Here is a 10,657-nt window from a genome sequence, read left to right as displayed (position 1 = left end):
GCTATATCATAATCTGTGTGCGTATTTACCTGTTGAGGGATATTTGAGTTGTTACCAGTTTTATGCTATTTCCAGTAAAGTTGCTGTGAATATTTATGTACCAATCCTTGTGTGACTGTATCTTTTAATTTTTCTTGGGTAAACACCTATGAGTGAGTAACTGGGTGATATTATAGTTCCGTGCTTAACTTTCTAAGAAACTATAAAGTGTTTTCCAAAGTGTCTGCACCATTTTACATTCCTACTGGTAGCAAGTGAGAGCTCTAGTCCCACCATATCCTGTTAGGTTCTTGAAGTCTTAACTCCCGGTACTTGTGAATGCGATCTTCTTGGGAAACAAGATTTTTCCAAATGACAAAGTAAGACAAGCTCATCGTGACTGGTGTCTTTATGAAAAGTGGACACTTGGACACAGGGTCAGACTTGCACCCAGGGGAGAACACCACACGAAGCTGAAGGCAGCGACCGGGGGAGAGGTCTCTGCAAGCCAAGGAGTGCCAGAGATGCCCAGCAAACGCCCAAAGCCTAAGGGAGAGGCATGGAACAGTGCTTTCCTTCATAGCTCTTAGAAGGAACCAACCCTTATGACACTGATTTTGACACTTCTAACCTCCCAAACTGTGAAGCAATAAATTTCTGTTGTCGAAGTTGCCTAGTTTGCAGTACTTTGTTGTGGGAAACGTAGGAAGCTACTATCCCTGCCAATACTTGGTATGATCAGTTTTTTACATTTTAGCTGTTCTAATAAATCACGGTAGTATTTCATTGTGTTTTAAATTTGCACTTCTCATACAGCATGGTGACTATAGTTAATAAGTACATATTGTACACTTGAAATTTTCTAAGAGAATAGATCTTAAATGTTGTCACCAAACAAAGAAAGTAACAGTGTGAGGTGATATGTTAATTAACTTTATTGTGGTAATCACTGTACAATGCGCATGTGTATAAGTGATGTTTTACATCTTAAATAGATACAATTTTATTCCTCAATATCACTTAAATGAAGAAAAGCAACTTGCATTTCTGTAATGACTAATGATGTTGAAAATCCTTTCATGTGCTTGTTTGATATCTCTATATCTGTTTTTTGATGGAGTATCTGTTTAAATCTTTTGTCCATTTTTTAAATTTTGATTATTTTCTTATTTGCTGAGTTTTGAGAGGTCTTTATACATTCTATTTTTTAATCATTTTTTATTGTTGTTTAAATACACTTGTCTCCATTTTCCCACCACCACTTTCCCCCACACACCCACCCCCAACTCCAACCTTTACACATTCTACTGATTTCTAATAAAATTCCATTATGGTCAAAGAACATAATTTGTATGACTTGAGTTATTTTAAGTTTACTGAGTTTTTCTTTGTTGGTGTAGCTTGGAGTATTGTCTATTTTGCTAAACATTTCATGTGCACTTAAAAAGAGTATGTCTTCTGCCGTTGCTGGGTAGTGTTCTGAAATGTCAGTTAGGGAAGCTGGGACTACCGGAGGACTCACGTTTTCCTGTTTCTCAGGGTCACTGTCCTCTGCTGCCTGACGCCCAGTGCCTTGAACACCACTGTTTCATGCATTTTGACTGTTTGCTTCTGTTGGTGTTACAAATGGGAAGGTAAATCTGGTCCCTGATACTCCATTTTTTTTGGAAGCAGAAACCTCATTCTTTGAGAGATATATATATCTGCATTTGACCTGCAAACTGGTTTTCGATGAAGAAGAGCAGGAGGCAGAAAATTAAAACTAGCATAAGGAACTCTATCTGTATATTTTTTAAAAAATGCCTCATGACTGCTTGTTTTTCTCCAAGGAGTGGGCTGTAAGTGTGTGTGGTGTTGATATCTGAATACATTTCACACTCATCTATAACATATTTTAGAACCAGTAAGTAAATTAAAAAAATCAAACAAACAAAATCTAAGCAGCTAAACTACATAAAAAATCTTAGAAGTTACTGAAATCTCTGGACTAAAATGTCTCTGATTTATTAAGGAAAATACTTTAGACCCTCTTGTATAGACCCTCTTATAACACTTGTATTATGAATGACTCTAAGAATGAAATATCAGGCTTTATCCAATGTCACCAAAATGATATCTGAAGGACAAGGAGCTGCTCTAGGTGTTCATGCTGAGAAGCCCACCGAATGGTCCCTGTACCCCAGCAGCTGCCCCTTTCCGGGCCAGGCCATGCTTGTGTCCCAAGCTTCCTGTCATCTTAGGCAGTACAGGCAAGAGACTGACAGTGTGGGAGAAACAGACCAGGTCTTCCATTTCCCTCGCCCCTTCTTTTTCTAGGCTCCATGAAGAGCGCTGCCTTCCATTATCACTGCCTTCCCTCAGGCCATATAGTACAAAATACCACAATTGTCTTGTGGTTTTCTTTCTTTTTAAATAATATTTTATTGATTATGCTATTACATTTCATCACTCTTTGCCTCCCCCATCCACCTCTCCCCACTCCCTCAGGCAATGCCCCCACCACTTCTCATGCTTGTGGGTCATGTGTATATGGTTTTTGTCTACTCTATTCCCTACACTGTATTTTACAACCTCATGGCTATTCTAGTAACTACCAATTTGTACTTCTTAATTTCCTCACCTCTTCACCCATTCCCCCAACCTCCTCCCATCTGGCAACCAAGAACAGCTTTCCATAACCAGTGTTCTGTCTCTAGTCTTCTTGTTGGGTTAGCTTATTTTTTAGATTTAATTGTTGATAGATATGTATTTATTGCCATTTTATTATTCATAGTTTTCATCTTATTATTAAATAAGTCCCTTTAACATTCCATATAGTAATGGTTTGGTGTGATAAACTCCTTTAGTTTTTTCTTGTCTGGGAAGCTCTTAATCTGGCCTTCAATTCTAAATGATACCTTTGCTGGGTAGAGCAGTCTTGGTTGTAGGTCCTGTTCTTCATGACTTTGAATACTTTTTGCCAGCCCCTTCTAGCCTGCAAAGTTTCTTTTGAGAAATCAGTTGGCAGTCTTATGGGACCTTCCCTGTAGGTAACTGGTTTCCTTTTGCTGCTTTTAAGAGTCTCTCTTTATCATTTAATTATGATACCGTTAGCATTTTAATTATGATGTGTCTTAGAATGGGCCTCTTTGCGTCCATGTTGCTTGGGGACTCTCTGTGCTTCCTGAACTCGTATGCCTATTTATTTCACCAAACTAGGGAATGTTTCTTTCATTTTTTTTTTCAATTCATAAATAGATTTTCAATTTTTTGCTCTTTCTCTTCTCCTTCTGGCACCCCTGTGAAGTGAATGGTGGAACACTTGAAGTTGTCCCAGAAGCTGCTTATACTATCCTCATTTTTTTGGATTCTTTTTTCTTCTTATTGTTCTAATTGGTTGTTTTTTGCTTCCTTATGTTCCAACTCATTAATTTGATCCTCACCTTCATTCACTCCACTATTATTTTCTTGTAAACTGTCCTTAATTTCAATTAGTGTATCCTTCATTTCTGACTAGACCTTTTTTATGCTGCTGAGGTCGCCACTAAGTTCCTTGAGCATCCTTATAACCAGTGTTTTGAGCTCTGCATCTGATAGATTGCTTATCTCCATTTTATTAGTTCTTATTCTGGAATTTTGATCCATTCTTTCATTTGGTCCACATTTCTTTGTCTCCTCACTTTGTCAGCTTCCCTGTGTTTGTTTCTGTGTATTGGGTAGAGCTGCTATGCCTCCATATCTTGGTAGTGTGTCCTAATGTAGTAGGTGTCCTCCAGGGTCCCGTGGCACAGCCTCCCCTATCATCCAAGCTGCGGTACTTGAAGTGTGCCCTTTGTGTTCAGTTTACCTTCCTGTTATAGTTGAAATTTGGTTGCTCTTGGCAGGTCAATTAGGAGGAATTTACCTAGGCCAGTCAGCTGCAACAACTGGCTCTGACCACTGACCACCAAGCTCCGCCTTCCATGGAGCATCCGCTGTGCAGGGGCAGTATAGTCGTGCTCCAATATGGTCTAAAGCTGTCCACTGCGTATGCAGGTGAGGGGAACTTCAGTCAGTAAGGTCCCCCAGGGCTGTTGCAGATGGATATAAAGAGTCATTCCAGATGCAATCTTGTTGCTCTTGTGGGGAAAGAGGTGGCAATTCCCTCTAGTGGCGAATGCCCCCAGCTCTTCTCTGACATAGCTTTTATTAGGGTTGGGAAGTGCAGGGGAATATAGTACCTGGGCAAAGCTTATCAATCAATGTCCAACAGGCTATAGTCATAAAAAACTAACACTACCTACAGATAGAAACACAATTAAAGAAACAATTAAAGAAACACAGAAATATTTTCTGGTTGGGGTCTGTGAGACATGCAGGTGCTAGATGGCTATAAAGGTGTATATCATAAAGTAGGGAGTTTTGCTTCTTATGCCTTGAACTCAAACATCTGGGTTATACAAACAGGGTTTATCACTGAGCAGAGCTGGTTTCAGAGGATAAAAATGTACATTTCAGGCTTGATTCCCACAGGACCCTCCTTGTTAGAATTGAGTCATGCTTGCCACCTGCGTTATGACCTGGTTCTCCAGGGAGACTCACTAGTCCCTTTCAGAGCTTGCTGTCTTGGGGCTATAGTCTCTGAAGCCACACAAAGTGGTCCCCAATACACAGGCTCTGGGAGTTCCCAGGTTTTGCAGGCCAATGTTAGCTCCCACCTATGTTTCTCCTGGGGCTACCCTGCCTGAGCTATAAAGAAATCTGAGACTGCTGCTACTTGTGCTGGGCATGGAGAGTCCCAGGTGAAGCCAAGCTGTGATTCTAGGCTGGTTGCTGCTAGTACTGGGCCTGGGGCCCCTTAGCAAGAGTTATAAGGGGCTGAAGACTCACTGAGGCTAGCTCTAGCTTGTTTGAAAGGATGTAGGAAGTTATAAACCATAAGCCAACACCGCCATTCATATGGAAAAGCAGCTTGGGTGGTCCCATAATTTGGGTGGGATGGAGTCTCTGGGGATTTCCATAGCAAGGCCAATGGTGTTAGCCAGGTTGATGGACTCTCAGATATGGCAGAAACCTGCTGGCTCTGTGGCTTTATGTGGGGAGAGTTCAGAAAATGGACAGTGGCCTCTGCCCACCTTTCTGTCTGGGAGAAAGCTCTCTGCCAGCTCTGACTCTGATGCCAGACACTTCGGTTTCTCCCTGTATGCCACTTGTGCTTTTCAAGCTGCTACCCTAGTGCTGGAGCTCAGAGGGAGTGAGTCTGAGTAAGTCTGTGTGTGGGTTCTTTATGAGGAACTGACTGGGACTCCAGAAGTTTCTTCTACCAACTCAATCCCTGCTGGTTTTTGCAGACAGAAGTTATGGAAGCTTTTCTTCCTGGCGCTGGGACCCTGGGCTTGGGGGCCTCGTATGGGGCTAGGACTCCTTGCTCCTGAGATATTGCTCTTGAATTTTTTTCCACCACTCCTGGATGTGGGACTAGGCTGTTCTGCATCTCTGCCCCTCCTACCCATCTAGATGGATGTGGTTTCTTTAATTCCATGGTTATCAAACATCCATTCAACTCAATTTCTGATGGTTCTGAGTGGTGGTTGTTCTCTATTTCAGTTGTAGTTTTGATGTGGTTGTGTGAGGAGGTGAGCTGTGTTTACCTGTGCTGCCATCTTGTCTTGTGGTTTTCTTACAGAAGCCACATTCCAGTCCCATTCTAGGTGCCTTACTTCTATTTTTGGATATCCAAATCTTCCTGAACCATTATTCCAAGACGGTCTCTTGGTTGGGAAGTGTACTTCTACAAGGGGTTAGTCATCTCCAGTCATGCTGATTTTTACTAGTTTCATTTCTAGAGTAACTTAATTTCCTGGTCATGTGGATGGCACACTCCCCCTCTGTGGGTTGTGCTTAAACTAACCCAGGCGGGTAGGACAGCAGTACTTTCTGTACCATTCCACTCCCTCCAGTATGTGAGATGCTCTGTCTTCTGGATTTCTCTCAGTCCTTAGCCTTCAATTGCATTCCCTGAGGGGGTTGCATAACTCACTCCTGTGAACCAGGGAAAATCTGTGCATCTCTTTAGTAGATCTTTCTGTTTTGACTTGCACTTTTTATTCAGGAAATTTTCTGTTTGTTACTAACAGTAATTCTTTCCTAGAAAGGCTAATCACAAATCTGAACTGGTTTAGGCTTGTTAGCTCAAGTTTCTTAAAAACATAATATCTGAAATCTATCACTTGTGTTTGGTATTTGTCACAAACAAGTGTTGTCTTGATATTTCCATCAGTAACCTTCATTTTGCCTGTAGGTCCTCATGACCTACATTATTCCTCCACTCCTTGTCCTCAATGTCCCCACTACCTCCCTGTTTCTCAGAAAAGCTTGTGATTTGTTTTATGGGCCGTCCCTCTGGGAGGACTAGCTAGGAAAATGACTGAGTTAGATATAGTTTTGTGAAATTATTCTCATAACTGAGCAATGACCTCTACAGGGCCACAAATGTTAATTTAGGAAACGTTGCTTTAAATTGTTTTTACTTTGTCTATATCCATATCAAACATTTATCCTTTGAGTCCCAAACCTTTCTAAGTGTCAGTGCCCCATGGGTATGAATAAAGTCTACAAAATTTAGAGCTGTATTTTGTCATCTATATTTCTTACCATGATACCTGGAAGACTACGAAACCCCTTCTGAGGTTTACACTCACCTCTAGTTTCTGGGAATCCTCATGAAGCACCTCACATGCCCTTTGGCAATTTGTTGGTGCCCTGTCGAGGCAGCTGCCTTCCCAGCATCACAGCCCAGGCCCAGAAGGCCGCTTCACATTCCACTGCTTGAGCTGAGCACCTGCCCTCAGGTCATACCTGAGTCTCTTGTCACTTAATCTGTTCCTGTTTTCAGGCTTCTGTTCAACCTGCAGCCCTGACAGGTACCTTCCCTACTGGCCCCTTAAAAAGTTCCCTAATCTGGTCAAAGAAAAAGTTGCACAAGTCCAGGAAGCTCAGAGAGTACCAAACAAGTTGGACCCAAAAAGTCTATACAGACACACATCATAATTAGAATGACAATGCTTAAAGACAAGGAGAGAATCCTACAAGGCACAAGGGAGCAATAATTAGACTGTCATCTGATTACTCAGCAGAAACATTTCAGACCAGCAAGGCTATCATTTAAAATTGAAGGAGAAATAAGAAGCTTCCCAGACCAAAAAAAAAAAAAAAGCTAAAGGTGTTTGTTAACACCAAACCAGTACTGCAACAAATATTAAAGGACTGGTTTGAAGAAGAAGGAGGAGGAGGAGGAGACAGAAATGGCACTACACAGGTATCTATCAATAATTGCCTTAAATGTAAATGGCTTAAATGCTCCAACCAAAAACAGAGGGTAGTTTAATGGATAAGAAAATAAGACCTACATATATGCTGCCTCCAAGAGGTGTATCTCAGATCAAAAGATACACACAGACTAAAATAAAGGGTTGGAAAAAGATATATCATACAAATGGGAAAGAAAAAAAAGCTGGAGCAGCAGTACTTATACCTAACAAAATAGACTTTAAAACCAAGGCTAGAGTAAGAGACAAAGAAGGACACTACATAATGACAAAGGGTACAATATAACAAGTGGATATAACCCTAGTAAACATTTATGCACCCAAAAAGGAGCACCTAAATATGTAAAGCAAATCTTGATCTATATAAAGGGAGAAGTTGTCAGCAACACAGTCATAGTTGGGGATTTTAACACCCTGTTGACTTCAATGGATAGCTCTTTCAGGCAGAAAATCAACAAGGACACAGCAGCCTTAAATGAAACACTAGATCAAATGGATTTAATCAATATCTTCAGGGCATTTCACTCCGGAGCAGCAGAATATACATACTTTTCAAATGCACATGGAGCGTTTTCTAGGATAGACCACATGTTAGTACACAAAACAAGTCTCAGTAAATTTAAGAAGATTAAAATCATATCAAGCATCTTCTCTGACCACAGTGCTATGAAACTAGAATTCAATCACAAGAAAACCACTGAAAAACACACAAAGACATGGAAGCTAAATAGCATGTTATTAAATAATAAATGGGTTACCAATGAGATCAAGGAAGATATTAACAGATACCTTGAAAGAAACAAAAGTGAGGCCACAATCCCAAATGTGTGGAACACTGGAAAAGCAATACTAAGGGAAATTCATAGCATTACAGGCCTATCTCAAAAAACAAGAAAAACTCAAATGAATGATCTAGCTTCACACTTAAATGAACTTGAAAAAGAACAACAAAACAAAACCCAAACTAAGTAGAAGGAAAGAAATAATGAAGACCAGAGCAGAAATAAACAGAAAAGAGCCTAAAAAATGATACAAAAGATCAATGAATCCAAGAGCTTGTTCTTTGAAAAGATAAACAAGATTGGCAAAGCTTTAACCATACTGATCAAGGAAAAAGGGAAAGGACCCAAATAAATAAAATCAGAAATGAATGGGGAGAAATAAAACTGACACCAAAGAAATACAAAAGATTGTAAGAAAATATTATGAATACTTGCATGCCAACAAATTGGACAACCTGGATGAAATAAATAAATTCCTAGAAACATACAGTCTTCCAAACAAAATCAGGAGGAATCAGAGAATCTGAATAGACAGATTACACCTAGTGAAAATGAAGCAGTAATTAAAAAACTCCCAACCAATAAAAGTTCTGGACCAGATGGCTTCACAGGTGAATTTTACCAAACATTCTGAGAAGAACTAACACCTCTCTTCTAAAACTATTTCATAAAATTTAAGAGGATGAAATGCTGGGAGCCTCTTAAATTTTAAGAGAATAGAAAGCTCCCAGCATTATTTTAATTTCAAAACCAGTGAAGACACTGCAAAGAAAGAAAATTATTGGCCAATATCCCTGATGAACACAGATGCAAAAATCCTCAAGAAAATATTAGCAAACCAAATACACTGATGCATCTAAAAGATCACATATCATGATTAAGTGGGATTTATTCTGGAAATGCAAGGTTGGTACAACATTCACAAGTAAATAAATGTGATTCACCACATAAACAAAATGAAGGATAAAAACCACTTGGTAATATCAATGGATGCAGAAAAAGATTTTGATAAAATCCAGCACCCATTTATGACCAACTCTCAGCCAAGTGGAANACTATTTCATAAAATTTAAGAGGATGAAATGCTGGGAGCCTCTTAAATTTTAAGAGAATAGAAAGCTCCCAGCATTATTTTAATTTCAAAACCAGTGAAGACACTGCAAAGAAAGAAAATTATTGGCCAATATCCCTGATGAACATAGATGCAAAAATCCTCAAGAAAATATTAGCAAACCAAATACACTGATGCATCTAAAAGATCACTATCATGATTAAGTGGGATTTATTCTGGGAATGCAAGGTTGGTACAACATTCACAAGTAAATAATGTGATTCACCACATAAACAAAATGAAGGATAAAAACCGCTTGGTAATATCAATGGATGCAGAAAAAGATTTTGATAAAATCCAGCACCCATTTATGACCAACTCTCAGCCAAGTGGAAATAGAGGGAGCATATATAAACATAATAAAGGCCATGTATGACAAATGCACTGCCAGCATTATACTCAACAGGCAAACATTACAAGTCTTCCCTTAAGATCAAGAACAAGACAGGGATGTCCACTATAATCTCTTTTATTCAACATAGTGCTGAAAGTCCTAGCCACAGCAATCAGACAAGAAGAAATAAAAGGCATCCAAATTGGAAAGAAAGATGTAAAACTGTCTTTATTTGCAGATAGCCATCTGTATACATTGACACTGTGTATAGTATAGTATACTGTATAGTGTGTATATATATACATATACTATATACTATACAGTATATATACACCTGGTGTATAGTATATATCAATATATATATTTGTATAGTATACATTGATAGTGCGTATAGGGAACCCCAAAGATTTCACCAAGAAACTATGAAAACTGATAAATCAATTCATCAAAGTAGCAGTATACAAAATTAATATCTAGAAATCAGTGGCATTTTATATACCAATAACAAGCTAACAGAAAGTGAAATTAAGAAAATAATCTTATTCACAATTTCTTCAAAAAGAATAAAATACCTAGAAATAAACCTAACCAAGGATGTAAAAGACCTGTATAAATCAGAAAATTATAAGACACTAAAGAAGGAAATTGAAGAAGATACAAATATATGGAAGTTCATACCGTGTTCATGGATTGGAAGAATTAACAGCATTAAATGTCCATGCTACCCAAAGCAATCTATAGATTCAATACAATTTCTATCAGTATTCCAATTATATATTTCACAGAACTATAACAAATATTTCAAAAATTTACATGGAACCACAAAATGATACTGAGAAAGAAGAACAAAGTTGGAGGACTCACACTACCTAAAATCAAACTCTACTCCAAGGTCATAGTAGTCAAAACAGCATGGTACTGGCATAAAAGCAGACATATGGATCAGTGGAACAGAATAGAGAGCCCAGAAATAAATCCACACCTTTATAATCAATTAATATTTGACAGAGAAAACAGGCACACACAATGGGCTAAAGATAGTTTATTCAATAAATAGTGTGGGGAAATGGACAGATATGGGCAGATATGCACAGATATGCACCACCTTCTTATGCTACACAAAAATAAAAACAAAATAGATCCAAAACTTAAAAGTTACACCAGA

Source organism: Sturnira hondurensis, unplaced genomic scaffold, assembly GCF_014824575.4.
Source record: "Sturnira hondurensis isolate 20B ecotype Veracruz unplaced genomic scaffold, ASM1482457v3 Scaffold0004136, whole genome shotgun sequence".
NCBI classification, from domain to species: domain Eukaryota; kingdom Metazoa; phylum Chordata; class Mammalia; order Chiroptera; family Phyllostomidae; genus Sturnira; species Sturnira hondurensis.
Note: the sequence above shows the minus strand (reverse complement) of the source record.